Source organism: Stegodyphus dumicola, chromosome 3 (genome assembly GCF_044657685.1).
Source record: "Stegodyphus dumicola isolate Sdum_Otavi_A_Nest chromosome 3, ASM4465768v1".
Lineage (NCBI taxonomy): Eukaryota > Metazoa > Arthropoda > Arachnida > Araneae > Eresidae > Stegodyphus > Stegodyphus dumicola.
In genome coordinates, this window is record NC_140770.1 from 23127663 (window position 1) to 23142935 (window position 15273).

The 15273-nt window shown below is 32.7% G+C and overlaps 1 protein-coding gene across 1 annotated transcript in view; it reads right to left on the reverse strand.

The window, feature by feature from the left end:
• LOC118183463 (PRL-1 phosphatase-like) overlaps nt 1-11177 on the reverse strand; it is a 69080-nt gene extending 57903 nt beyond the window's left edge. Inside the window, exon 1 of the mRNA XM_085812646.1 lies at nt 10970-11177. The gene's annotated coding sequence lies outside the window, so the exon portion shown is untranslated. The remainder of the gene's footprint in view (nt 1-10969) is intronic.
• Between the last annotated feature and the right edge of the window lie 4096 nt (nt 11178-15273).

Here is a 15273-nt window from a genome sequence, read left to right on the forward strand (position 1 = left end):
TCTGCCAATCAAGGGTTGAAGAGCAATTTTTGCGACAGTCGCTTTTCTGAGTGCATATTCGGAATGTTCTTTAAAGAGCAATTGTGAATCAAAATAGATACCTAAATATTTAGTGCTGTTAACCACAGGAACTTCTTGATTATTAATTTTAATGTTCACTTCAACTTGGGTGAATTTTCGATGTCGGCGAAAAAGTAGAATTTTACTTTTAGAGGGATTAATGCTGAGTCTCCATGATTTAAGGTAATGCACAACGTGATTCACTGCAATTTCAAGCTTATCAACAGCAAGTTGTGGTTTCATTGATCTGGTCAATATCGCTGTATCATCAGCAAACTTAACTATTTTTGAATTAAGTGGGACGGGCATTGTATAAATATATAAATGTATTTGTATAAATGCAAAAAAGACTGGGTCCAAGAACACTTCCTTGTGGAATTCCGCTTTTGATATATTTCTTCGTAGAATAAGTGTTGTTAATTTTTACTTGAAAGGTACGGTTTCTCAGATAACTTTTTAGAAGTTTAATGAAGTTAATTGGCAGATGAGCAAGGTGTAGCTTGTAAATTAAACCATCATGCCACACCTTGTCAAATGCTTTTTCTAAGTCCAAAAAACAACTTTCAATTGCATTCTTTTTAACGAATGAATCAGCGATATACTCTGTTACATTAAGCAGTTGATGAACAGTACTGTGTCCAGTTCTGAAGCCGAATTGTTCACTATTTATGATATTTTTATCTTGAAGGTGCTTTGTAAGTCTTCTTTGTATGACCCTTTCGAAAACTTTGTCCAGCCCAGGAAGCAGACTAATTGGACGGTATGAGTTAAGCTCCCTTGGATTTTTCCCCGGTTTAAGGAAAGTAACAATATTTGCATGTTTCCACTGCTGTGGAAAATAGTTTAACCTGAGACACGCATTTATGATATTAGTTGTTAGGACAATATAGCTTTTAGGCAGAATTTTTAGAATTTTATTTGAAATCCCGTCGAAACCCGGAGCTTTTCTGATTTTTAGATTTTTGATTATGTCATAAATTTCATTAGGTGAGGTGGGATTAATATGCTCATTACCAATGCGGTCCGAAAGGTGAATATTAAAATTATAAACATCCTATTCTATTTCCTCATTGTAATAATTGTTGTTAGTAAAAGTATTTTCCAGATGGGCGGCAAGAGCTTCTGCAATATCTTTTTCAGAGTAGGCGATGCCATAATTAGTGTTAATAGGACCAATATTATAGTCTTGAATTTTACGGAGTGTTTTTGCAATTTTCCAGACAGTTCCTGGGTTAAAGTCCATGGAATCAAGGAGATCATCCCAAGAATTTGACCTATATTCAGAGATAGCTTCTAGAATTTCACGGATTTTTCTATTTAATTCGTTTTTAATAGTAGGATCAGCCGTCCTTCTCCATTGCTTGGCAGTCCTATTTTTGTCTTTAATTTTATCAATTAAGTAGTCAGTTAATTTGGGCTTCTGATATTATTTAAAAGTAGTAGAATTGATAATAGCAGTGTTAATTCTTCTGTTGATTTTAGTGATTTGTTCTTCGATGTGTGAAATATCAGCTAAAACCGGATGTGCAGGTAGTGTTTCAAGGATTTCCTTAAATTTAGTCCAGTTAGTGATGCTTTTGAGAGGGAGTGACCTTTCATATCCATAAAATGTGAAATTGACTGGAAGGTGATCTGAACTCATTTCATTATTCATTTTAAGATATGGAATTTGAAGAATATTTTTCGTAATGACAATGTCAAGAACATCAGCTGTACCTGTATGGTGGTAACGGGTAGGGTCAGTAGGGCTATAAATTCTGAGATCGTTATTTAGTGCCAAATTATAGAGTATGTTACCATTAGTGTTCCTGATTCTTGAGTTCCATGAATTATGTTTGGCATTAAGGTCGCCGGCTATGACAACCGGAAAAGCGATGTTGCTAAAGCTGATGAGATCGTGACCACTGATGGTGTTCCTTGGTGGATTGTAGGCAGAGATAAAAACCACTGGTTCGTTGGTACGAGAGTGCACAATGATAGCTGTGTGTTCGATGCTGGTATTGCCGCTGAGGCTAAATGGAGTGGAGCGAAGATAATTTTTAACAAGAATCAAAGTCCCGCCTCCTCTATTATGAGAGCGGTCAGAACGATAAGTTCTAAATCCTTGTATTTTAAATTTGTCACATGCTCTGAGATGAGTTTCGTTAGCGAGAAAAATATCAATATCATGACGATTAATGTAATTAAGTATCTCGGTATTTTTATTTTTTATACCATTTGCGTTAAAATATGCGACATCTAAACTACTCGAGGCAGTGATATGATAACTAGTAACATTAATATAAGGATTAGAATTCATAGTTCATATTGCTTAAGAGTTCAAATGCTTCAAATCCGATTTGGATTTTGTCAATTAGTGATTTTGCTGTCATAAATTTTTGGAAAAGTAATTTGTCTTGGTTGAATAAGTTTTTTAGCCATAATATGAATCCAGGGGCGGAGTTTTCTGCTTCTCCTGAACTTTCTGTGTTCCGATTGGTTTGACTTGTATTATTTTCGTTGTTATTATTTTCAACATTTTGGGTTTGATTTTGAGTAGGAAGCGGCGGAAAATTTTCTAAGTCCCTTGGAGGTGGGGGTGGGTTATTTCTTCTGGTATTACGATTTTCTTCTCTTGATTTCTGCTGGGCTATCTTCTCTTTTATATTATCAGGGTGCATTTCACACCCACGATAAGAACTTATATGCGGACCTCCGCAAAGGGCACAGGTACCAGGTAGATTTTTATCTTTAGTACAAGTATACGTAGCATGATTTTGGCCACATTTTAGGCAGCGCGTTTTATGCTTGCAGTGCATTTTACTATGACCGTACCTTTGACAGTTATGACACTGTGTCGGACCTGGCGTAGTTTTGAAGCTAACAACTTTAACTCCTAAATCTAGGATATGTGTAATTTTATAAATATTTTCCCTTCGATGCTTCTTTTTACTTTCACTAAGAAGGTGGGCGTTTTGACAATTTCGCCATTAATTTTCTTGGTGAACTGCTTAACAGCTTTAACTGGGATTCCTTTTTCAGTTAACTCTTCAAAGATGTCTTCTGTTTTAGTGTGTGCTGGGAGTTTTTTAATCACAGCGCGTATGGGTTTTTCAGTTGGCAGAGGAAATGTGTGATACGAGATAGTTTTATCATCTAAGAATTTAGTGATTAATCTGTAATCATCTGAACTTTTAACTTTGATGTGTATATCAGTGCCTTTAAAGTTGCATTCCATTTGGGAAGTTAGTTTCTTAATTTCATCGCGGAGTTTTTTCCAATCGCTTACGTCCGAAATGATTATAGGAGGTATTCTATTAGCGGTTTTTCTGGGTTTAACGAATCCTTCGCTATCTTGAGAATTCTGAGAACTGATGACTTGAACATTCATATCGTCTTCGTTAGAGAGAGCGGAATATTTATTTTTAACATATGTGGTTGAATGATTGCTATCTTCGCTAAGATTGCGTTTGTGGGTTTTTTTGGGATAGATCCATTCCTCTTTCTGCTTATCAGCAGTAGCCTTCTGAATATTATCGGGAGGTATTATTATGCTTTGCATATTTTGAGAATCAGTTGGTTTACTAGCACTAGGCTTACTAACAGAAGATTCATTATCAATGGGAAAATTTTCATTAAATTCATCAACATTTTTGAACATTTTCATGCCTAAGTTAAGGACTTCAGTGAGTTTACAAATTTCATCAAGAATATCAGGAGCAACAGTAACCTTTCCATTTAGAATTTGATTACGATGCGTATTTAAGTTAATCCATAACTTATACTTATCCTCCGGAGTGCCATTATCAATAATATTATGAATTAAATCCCTATTCCTAAGAAAATCTAAATCCATAACAAAACCTAAACTTTACGAGATCCTTAACGTAACTCGAAGCAAGGCATTTTTCATCAAAAGAAAACAATCGCTAAGAACAAAGCTTGAAAATTCTTACCAAGAATCCGGATGCGTGAAAGACAACCAGCTCGAAGCAAATCCAAACCAAAAGTGTCCTTAGTAATTGCTACGCAATTACCTTTTATACCATTTCAGATCACATGACAGATTAATATGCAGACGTTGGGTTCAGATTTCATCGATAAGTGCGCATCAGAGGTGCAGGTAGTTTAGTTAGAAAAATTATTGCTCTATTAATTTTTTGAATGAAGACGGAAGTCAAAGGGCTGTTATTAATTTATTATTTGAAAGATAGATATTTTATATTTTACACACATATCTATCTATCTATCTCTATATATATTATAAAAATAGAAACTGTGTCTTTTATTATTTTTTTTTTTTATTTCTTCAAGTTTATATGCAGAACAAATAAAGGCATTATTTATATATGGGCGGGGGAATAAAGATTTTACCCCAAGATACCGTTTTCCTGCACTTATCTGATTACTGTTCTATTGTGGGACAAATAAACGCTAACTGATAAGTTCTTATAAAGTTTAATCTCACTCACGATGATTTATCGTGTCTTTTAGCCATTAACGAAACAGATTCTTCATAAATTTCTGAACTCAAACAACTTCTTTGCTTCTAGAACCAAGTTTTATTACACTTTGCAATGAGATTAACACGCACACACACACACACACATACAAACAAAAGTTCGTATTGCGTTATTAATTCTTAAGAAATCTTTCTTGCTGGAAAAACAAATGATTTCATCATACGTCATAATGAAAATCTACGACATGCTGTTATTGTAACCATTCTTCTTAATTTTTTATTTTGCTCCGGTTATTGATTTCTTCCTTGGTTAACAAATTCCTTTTTTTCATATCCCCAAATTTAAAACTCAGCTTAAAAGATTTATGAAAACGTAATTACTCATGTTGTTCAACTCGAATTTTTGAATTTTCTGTAACTTTTTTCCCCGTCAACAAATGGCCAGCCACTTGCTTCTCGACTCATTTGGCGGGAACGCCAGAATCCATTGGTCCTTTTGTGTCGAAAGCGTTGTCCAGGGTGCACCACGGGAAGTAGGCCGATATTATCCTAGCAATGAGGGCGGACGAGGACACACGCAGAAAGCTTTAAATCTGTATCACATCTACCACATACTCTCAACAGTGGGTCGAAAGAAATATTTCCGCGAATTTTCATTTTGGGGTATCTGATTGATTGACTTACGAGAAAACTAATTCTTTGGGGAAAGTTACGAGGGACACAGCTTTAACCAAAACATCTTACTTGGATTGTAATGTGTCCTGCATAGCTAGACGGGACATTTCTTGCAGTGAAATATATTTCGGCTACGAGAACCCAGTGGTAGGAGAAATCCATTTCTTAAAAAAGTTTATTCTAGTCTTACGCGTCGTTAGACGAGATAACACCATAATGCGGAATTCGAACCTACATTTTGAACTTCTGGCAAGCAGTCAGAATCTATTGACCACCCCATTTACTAGAGTGATCCGTGCCGGAGGACCCGGGTTCGAATCCAGGATAAGGCATGGATGATTGTTAATGTGTAGTGTCCGTGCGGCATGAGGCACCCTAAATATGCGGCCGGCCGAAAATCTTCTTGAAAGGTTGGTGGTAGGGAAAGAGGAGGTGGTTCCCATCAAAGTTGGGGACTTTCATCAAAGTCAGCTAAATCGTAATGTCACCTGCATGGTACTCAAGGCTGTTGCCAACGGCAGGCATAAACTTGCGTTCCTTGCCATGAGGTATTTCGTGAGCGTGTGCTGACATGTAGGTCAGGTAAGTGACCATTAGCAACAGCAATAACTATAGTGATTATATATTTAAAATTTAATTCAAAAGCAGTTTACTAGAAATAAATAATGATACGAGTACAAGACAGGTGCCCTTAGGACATTTTATAGTTTCAACTTTGCTTAATTGTAGTTAAACGATATTTTACTACAACTAAATAAAATCGAAAAAATTTAAATCATTTTTGTTGATGAATAAGGTAGGTCCAACTAGAACTTTGATTAGTTTCGGCTTATGGTAAAACCGGATCTGGATTAGCTATCTTGACAGACTTCATATGTTTATAATTTGGTCTGTTGCAATAACATTTCTTTTCAAACAGAATTGCATGTGTCATTGATCTTTCAATTTTTGGATAACTTTCAAGCTCCGTTTGATTTTGTTTACATACCGATGAGTTGTTTACAAGTTGATTCAGAAGCCATGCCGGATTCAGATAGCTGCGTTTTCCCTATCACCAGAAGATTCGAGATATCGTAACATTTTTATCTCGGAAATCGAATTTCCAAATAAGGCATTTCGTAACTTCACAAAGTAAACATGTGGTTAAAAATCCAAAAACCCAACCAAGTTTAGGAAACAGGATTTTGCCATCTCTGAAATAATGATTTTTTAACTGATAATTATTTAAGCTTTTGAAAAGCAAGAAAGCTGATGTTTTAAATAGCTGTTCGTCAAAATTACGAATTATGCCAGTTTTCAACAAGAAAAAAGTAAGCAAGTACGTAGTAGTAACAGGAGAAAGTATGCTTAAAATATAGACATAAGCAAAGTTTTTTTTTACATCATGAAAAGGAACCTGTTGGAATATCACTACTACAAATGTTAAAGAAACTTATGATAAAGTAACAAGAAAATAGGTTTAACACGAATAAAATCGCAGGATTATAGTTTCGAAGAACGATATTTATATCACTATAGTTGTTTATTACATCTTGTTTCAGAAAGCAACCGACACCAACTGTTACTGAAATTACATTGTTATTGAAACATAAACAAGTTTTTTAGTCCAAAGGGATTTGAATCCCGAAGGACTATTAGTTTCGTTTTGGCATTTTGCGTCGGACGGATAAATGTCGGTTCACTTTTCAAACTGTTGCCATAAAATGTTAGAGTCCTGCATTATATTTGAAGAAATTAAATAATGAAAATCTGCGTAAATGTATGTATATTTCTCACATTGTCATAAAATAACGGTACATAGAGTCATCGAATTTTGAATAACGTAATCCTCCAACGAATATGAGCATGTGGAAGACCCAATTTGAAATTTGAAATTTGTTTTATGATCGATTTCCTATTTTTTAAAACTTTGACGAATTTTTGATTAACAAACTCAAGGATTTCAAAGCGAGCAATGGCAACGTTGTGCAGAAAAAACATTTTTATCTCCAGCGCGTGAGTCTCTGTATCGGAAATTCTAAAGATATGCTCGTTTTAAAACTATTTTGCGATATTGCTGTTACACTGGATCTTATGGTTTAAGTGCGAGGAACATGATATTTAATAAAGAAAGGTAACACACAAAATGTTAAAAAACGCCCCTTTGGGGATAATTTAAAATCTGAAACATTTCAGATTTTTTTTTTAGTCCAAAAGAGCTTTGTCCCTGAGGGACTATTGTTTTCGTTTTGCGATTTTGCATCGAATCACTCTGAATGTCCGTTTCACATTTCAAACTGTTGCCACAAAATATTATCGCCCTGCATTATATTTGAAGAAATTAAATAATGAAGAATCTGCATCAATGTATATATGTTTCTCGCGTTGTGATAAAACAATGGTACCGAGAGCCATCCAATTTTGAATTACGTGATCCTACTGCGAATATGGGCATCTGGAAGCCCAAATTTGAAATTTGTTTCATAATCAATTTCCTATTTCGTAAAACTTTAACAAATTTTTGATTAACAAAAGGATTTCAAAGCGAGCAATGGCAACGTTGTACAGGAAAAAAAAAAAAAAAAAAAAAAAAAAAAATTATCTCTAGCGGGTGAGATTGTGTATCGGAAATTCTAAAGATACACTCAATTGAAAATGATTTTGCGAGATTGCTGTTGAACTGAATTTTATGGTTTAAGTGCGAAGAATGTGATATTTAATAAATAAAGGTAACACACAAAACGTTAAAAAGATGCCCTTTGGACGTAATTTAAAATCTGAACCCTTTCAGATTTTCTTTTTTTCTTTTTTCATTTTTAGTTTTACTAATTTTATCTCCCGAAAATCAAGAGAAAAATTTATGCAAGTAATTTAATTTTCGGTGCGATTACAATAACAGCCGCAAATGTAAAGTAAGCATAGATAAACTATAAGTGACTGTCAAAATATTATTTCTTTAAAAGAAACCTACATTTGAATAAAAATGCATAGTAATATTAACATTTCAGTATCTAGTAAAATAACTTCATTTCTACTTCCTTGTATCTTGCACCCATAGGCGGCCGAGAGGCAAAATCCCTGAACACCAGCATTCCGGTCCGAGGTTTGAATCACATAAACGGGCTGGCTGCATGAACGTTTTCGTGTTTTTCCCATGTGTAACGTGTATATGAGCCAGTTTCCCTTAGAAAGTCCTTCACAAATGCATTCCTCCCTTTAGACAGATAACTCTCGTGGACCTTGCCGAATCTCACCCGTTCTTATTCTTACTCTGCTATTTCTTAGGCTTCAAATCATCCACCAATAGTTGTAGAATATGCAGCCGACCTCGCGAAATGGTAGACTGAATGTTAACTGATGTTTGTTCGCCGTAATGCATCGGTTGTTGTGTTAGGCGGGAATAAAGCTCAACAATTTGAAAGGAAGGTTTCGGCGTGACCTTCGCAAGTATTCAACGAAGGTTTTGTCATTGTCAGCAAGAAGGCGCAAACAATCACTATGTGAACAAATCCATTTTAAAATTCAGAGAAACTTGTTTCCTGAACGCACAGAGGAAGTGGAAAATTACGCGAATAGTTTTATAATTTTCAGAACCGAGCACTAAAAATGAACCGGGAATTAGAGAGAAATACACTGTATTTCACAAATGTTCATTGAGGTCCACTTTACTCGTAGTCAAGACACAGTTGTGGCTAGAAATGAGCAGAAACGGCAATCTGCCTAGGGCGGCATGTTTTTTGGGTAGCAGTTTTCATGTGGAATATAATTTTATGAGTGTTAGTGGTATGCATCATCAGGACAGAAGGAAGTTTTGGGATCTATTGTATCATAGCAATGCTCACTGCGGTTATTTGCTGAAGGAAAGGGAAACTAGGAAATGGTTTATATTTACGTTACGAAAGCGGCACTGTTTGGTATTCACGTTATATAGTGTATAGGGTAAACCATAGACAGTATGGGTAGTATATGTAGGGCAAACCATAGACAAGTTCAAATAGCAGCTTAATGACCCCCACTTCAAGCAGCCGGTTATTCAGCCATCTTATCCATTGCTTAAGGTTACGAAATGCTGAATTGTGATACGAAGTTGACTTGACGAAGAATGTTTTCTACATTTGACACACTATTCAAAGAAATTACAACTACTAATCTGCTATTCCACTTACTCCTGTTAACCCTTTTTTTTAGTCCAAAGGGGCTTTGTCCCTGAAGGACTATTGTTTTCGTTTTGCGATTTTGCGTCGGACTCATAAACGTCGGTTCACTTTTCAAACTGTTGCCACAAAATGTTAGAGTCCTGCATTATATTTGAAGAAATTAAATAATGAAAAATCTGCATAAATGATTGTCTATTTCTCGCATTGTGATAAAACAATGGTACATAGAGCCATCGAATTTTGAATGACGAAATCCTACTGCGAATATGGGCATCTGAAATCCCAAATTTGGAATTTGTTTTATTATAGATTTTATATTTCGTAAAACTTTAACGAATTTTTGATTTACAAACTCAATGCTTTAAAAGCGAGAAATGACAACGTTATATAGAAAAAAAAAATACTTTTATCTCCAGCTCGCGAGACTGTGTATATCGGAAATTCTAAAGATATGCTTAATTTAACATTATTTTGCGATATTGCTCTTGAACTGAATTTTATGGTTTAAGTGCAAAGAACATGATATTTAATAAATAAAGGTAACACTCAAAACGTTAAAAAAACGCCCCTTTGAACGTAATTTAAAATCTGAATCATTTCAGATTTTTTATTATTATTATTTATTTATTTATTTTTTGTCTTTTTAGCTTTGTTATTAAGCATAATTTTCATCGTACTTACGCCATATATAATTCAACAGCAAAATCACCAAATTTTAAAAACAGCATAGCAGCATATGTTTAGAATTCCCAATGCGAGTTGGCACATATTTTGTACTGTTTTTCATCTTTTCTCAATTCACCATATCAGTGTTCAGTTTTTCTTAGTAAGATGACTTACAATTTTTTTTTTTTGCCTTTTTTCTACTAACGTTTCGTGTGTTAACTATATTTATTAAATATCCCATTCTTCACATTTACGTCACATATAATTGAATTCAGCAAAATCATATTATAAAATACTTAAAAACAGTATATCTTAAGTATTTCCGATAGACAGTTTCGGACGCTGGAGATAAAAAGGATTTATTTCATACAGTGTTGCCAATTGCTCGCTTGAAATCGTTGATTTTGCTAATCAAAAAATACATTGAAGGTTTACAAAATATGAAATAAATAATAAAAAACACGTAATTTCAAATTATTGAATGTTTTTAATTAGATAAATCATGAATTAAACACATTTTTATCATTTAAATCAATTCGATTCAAAAGTAAGAAACAGAAATTCTTAAGAATCGCACCTATTGTTTTCAGATGGCTTAGTTTGTTAATCAACAACGGACGGATTCAGTTTGAAAGATAAATATTTTACATTTTTCCAAATGGCAACAGGCTCGAATCAAAAGAAAAACGACGCATTTATAGTAATTCGACACAAAATTACATTTTGTGACTAATAGCCTTCTCGGAGTAGAAATAACATGAATTCTCGAAGCACAACTCCTTCGATATGAAAATTTAGCTTTATAAAATTAGAATTCTCAGAATAATAATGAAAAAATGTTAACTCTTAAAAATTAAAACTCAGGAAGTCAGCCAATTAAAGTTTAAATGAACTTTAAATTTCCTACAGAAATTCTCAGTTCAACAGAAATTAATAACATTTCATCAATTCTCTCAAAATAATTTTTTAATAATATTAATAAGTTACTTACCACTGAGCAGACGAGCTCTCATATTAGACAAAATATTCTATAACTTGAGATGCTACAAATACAAAGCAAAAAAAGAATCCTTTTCTTCGTACTTCGAATTAATTCTTTACCAAATAAACCTTTAAAATAATATCGAAGATATTTATTTTGAAATTCTACTTAAAATTTCATTATTAGTATTAAAATTACTTAAAATTCTATTATCAGTAGATACACAAAGTCATCATTATTCAAATGACTTTTTTACGTAAGTTCTAGGAGTTTATGAATAAAGAATTAAGTAATAGATCAGAAAAATCAGAAATTAGAAAGTTTTTTTTCCAGAAAATGTGCTATCAAGTATAAAAACAAACTTATCGATAAGCAGTCTGAAGTATCGCTTTGGTAAGAAATGGAACAACTGTGACTCTCTCTAAATTCCGCAGTTCACGGTCTTATAAACTGGCCAATACTGGAGTCCAGCTTATCATACTTACTTTTTGATAACATACTCTAATTTGATATTTCTTTCACCGGAATCTCTTTATATTTTTTATAAATCAGATAAACTGCCTTTTTTTTTTAAGAGAACGAAGTACAAGAAATAATAATCTATCTGTATGTGAAAGTTATTGCTGTGATTAAAAGTACGCTTTCTTTTAATTTATTATAACGTAGTTTTTTTTTTTTTTTTGTTTGGTGGGTGCTTCCTGAATTGCAAAAAGCAATTAGAAGTAACATGTACGAATCAAATTAACGGAATAGTAAAATTATCGATTTTTTTTACCTTTTTCAAGCAGTTTGAATTAATATGTAACGGAGGAGTGTAACTAAAGACATAACAGACAAATTTATGAGTACATGTACGATCTTAAACAAGAGAGATATTTTGATTTTTGCATACTTTTTAATGAATATAAACATGCCTGAAAGATAAAATTCCACGAATTATTAAAGATTTAATACGCGTATTTGTATGCTAATATATCAACAGTTTGAAATAATTGAAAAATCACAGGTACTGCATTAATTCAATTTGCAACCAAATTCCTGCTGTAATGCTTAGGTATAAAAGTTGTGATGAAGTTACAGGCGATCTCTTCTTGTTACAACATTACAAAATATTATACACTTTTCAATATGTAGTTTAGCAGAAAATACTGTGATTGAATTTTTCTTCTGTTTTGTTCTTTTTTCTTTAAATTTCGTTAAAAATTTTTTAATTGGGGGTATTGCTTGTTTAGAAGTTTTGGTTTTATTAAATTCTTTGTTGCATTTATAGGATTATTTTAAATTTATTAATTATGAATTTCGAAATTTTTGGTATTTGTCAAACATTAGTTCTAAATTTCATACTTTCTATGTTCAATGATAATTTTCAGCAGCTAAAAGCGCGAAAATACTAGGCATATTTATATATTTAAAAAATTGTTTTGTAATTATATATATATATATATATATATATAATAAATATAAGTCAAAAATAAGTCAAAATAGTCAAGAATACACTTAAAATTCTAACTGTATGTTCTTTTCATTTTTAATGGCGATGGTCTCTTATTTGAAAGTACGTGGAATTAAATTCACAGCCCCGTAGTCAAGTTGTTTTCCCCGCCTTTTCTACACGTACAGTTTTAGAATGTTCTCGAGATATTTAAAGCGAACTTAATTGGCTGACGAGGCTGACGTCATTTCTTGGAAGCTCCGCCTTTCCAGAGGCTATTAAAAGACTTGCAAAGGAATATCGGGGCTTTTTCTTAAATGTCACGATGCAGTAAACTTCATATAAAAAGTTATTAGTAAGTCTTTTTATTTACTCCGGATATCTGATTTTTATAACTGCTATTTCTCCTGAATAATAATAAATGGATCCTGTTTTTTAAACTTATCGTCTGATTATTTAAGCTACGACTACATTTATGATTCTTCAACAATTTATTTATTCCTGACAAAAGCTGGTACATCACATACACACACACATATATATATATATAAACATATTTAAGGAAGGACTATTCAAAATCCTGCCTTAGGCTGCAATGATTTAATTAAACATGATTAAAATTCAAGAAGAAAACTCCTATTATAATTTATATTTCAAAGTAAAATTAAGTAAGTCAATTAAAAAAAAACAGTAAACGAATTACAATTTGAAATACAAATAAATTCTAATTTACAAATTCGTAATTTTTAAATAATATTTAAAAGCTTTTGAAAAAATTGTTTAAAATTTTTAAAAGTTTTAGAAACTTTGTTTTTAAAGTATTTGAAATAGTAAAAAGAAAATCGGCATGTGAAAATTGCTCTACTAAATGGCTAAAAGTAGTGGATACGCATAAAATGTGATGCAAAAATTGCTAATAATAATTACAGCCAATAAAAAATACCTAAAAATGTACAATTCAAAAGGCAGCGAAACAATACTGACTCTTCAGGGGAAATAAGTTTATTTCTCATTCCTTCCAACCGTTCAGACATCGGTTTTCGTTCTTGTTATGAACATGTAAATCGAAAGTAGAAATGCAATTAAACATAAATATTTCATCCCCCAAATTTAGCAAACTCATATCATATATATCAAGAATTCCCCTACAAGATGTAAATCAATTAAAAAATTATTTTACAACAGTATATATAAAGGAAAACATTATTTAAATACTAAAACAATCGTTAGAACAACACGTAAGTATTGAATGAATGATACGATCAAAACATGTGAAAATGTGTAAATAAAATAATTTAATGTAAACAAAAAAAGTACACGTTATATTACAAAACTATGCAATTAAATGTTATATTTAAAAAAAAATAAGTCAGAATAATTTTAAAAGCCAAAAACTTATTCTGTGTATCGTGCTAGTAACAACAATTACCGGTTTTTTTTTTTTTCTTTATTCCAAGGGCAGGTGTTTTGCCTGTAGTTGCCAGGTTTATGAGGAATAGCAAAAATTAAGCTAGTGATAATGGTAGTTATGGAGTGGCTAGAAAGTGCAACTAGCTATTAAGTCGAATAAATAAGTAAATTTATTTAAAAAATTCTGGCTAAAAGTCATGAAACAGAATATATATATATATGTGATGTACCAGCTTTAGTCGTAGCTTAAATAATCAGACGATAAGTTTAAAAAACAGAATCCATTTATTATTGGTCAGGAGAAATAGCAGTTACAAAATCAGATTTCCGGAGTAAATAAAAAAGAATTACTAATAACATTTTGTATAAAGTTTACTGCATCGTGACATTTAAGAAAAAGCCCCGATATTCCTTTTGCGAGTCTTTTTATAGCCTCTGGAAAGGCGGAGCTTCCAAGAAATGACGTCAGCCTCGTCAGCCAATCCAGTTGGCTTTAAATACTTCCAGAACATTATATAACTGTACGTGTAGAAAAAGCGGGTACGGGGCTGTGGATTTAATTCCACGTATTTTCAAATAAGAGAACGTCGCCATTAAAAATGAAAAGAACATGCAGTTAGAATTTTAAGTGTATTCTTGACTATGGAATTCTATTATTACATATATATATATATATGTTGGGTATTGAATAAGATAGGGAGATGCACAAATACACGTTGTATCAGTCCCATATGCAAAATTTTAACGTTCTGTGGTTAATAGTTTTGAGTTATGAGAGATACATAACGTATAGATGTCATGGAAAAATTGCTTTCGAATCCATTTGAAATCTATTTTATAATCCGTTTTGGAAAAAAAAAAAGTCTTTTATTCTGTACGTATGTATAGTATTCACACCCAGAAAGAAAAGAAATTCGAAGAAAAATTCAAATGGATTTCGGTACTATCAAAATGGATATTTCCGTTGAAATATGATACCCGAATTTCGTGATTACAGATTACCCGAATTTCGTGATTTCGTGATTCTTGCTTTACTTCGTACAAGGAAGTTAAAAAATAACCTTCATGAAAATGCAGATACCTTTGTGTCGGAACACCTCTGTGCAAGTATGTTGCGAAAGAAGGATGGGGAATTAAATAAACTATAAAACTCATGTAACTGCATAAAACCTCACGAATGATTTTGCAGCTATGAACATAGGAGTTGCACAGCATCCTCATTTCATGCCTGGCATAGTATCTTCTATGCGTAGGATTGTCTATTTTAGCAGAACATAGGAATCGTGATATGAAATGGAGCAGGGAAGTTGGGTCTACAATATTTTAGACATACACAGAGAAAAAATAATAAAATGCCTGGTCACCTCTGACCGAAATGCAAGAAATTTTTCATGTTATATGTTAGATTAAAGTTCCTGCAGTAACAAAATGTATTCACTGTAAGTAGTGCCTTGAAGATTTCGAAGAGTTC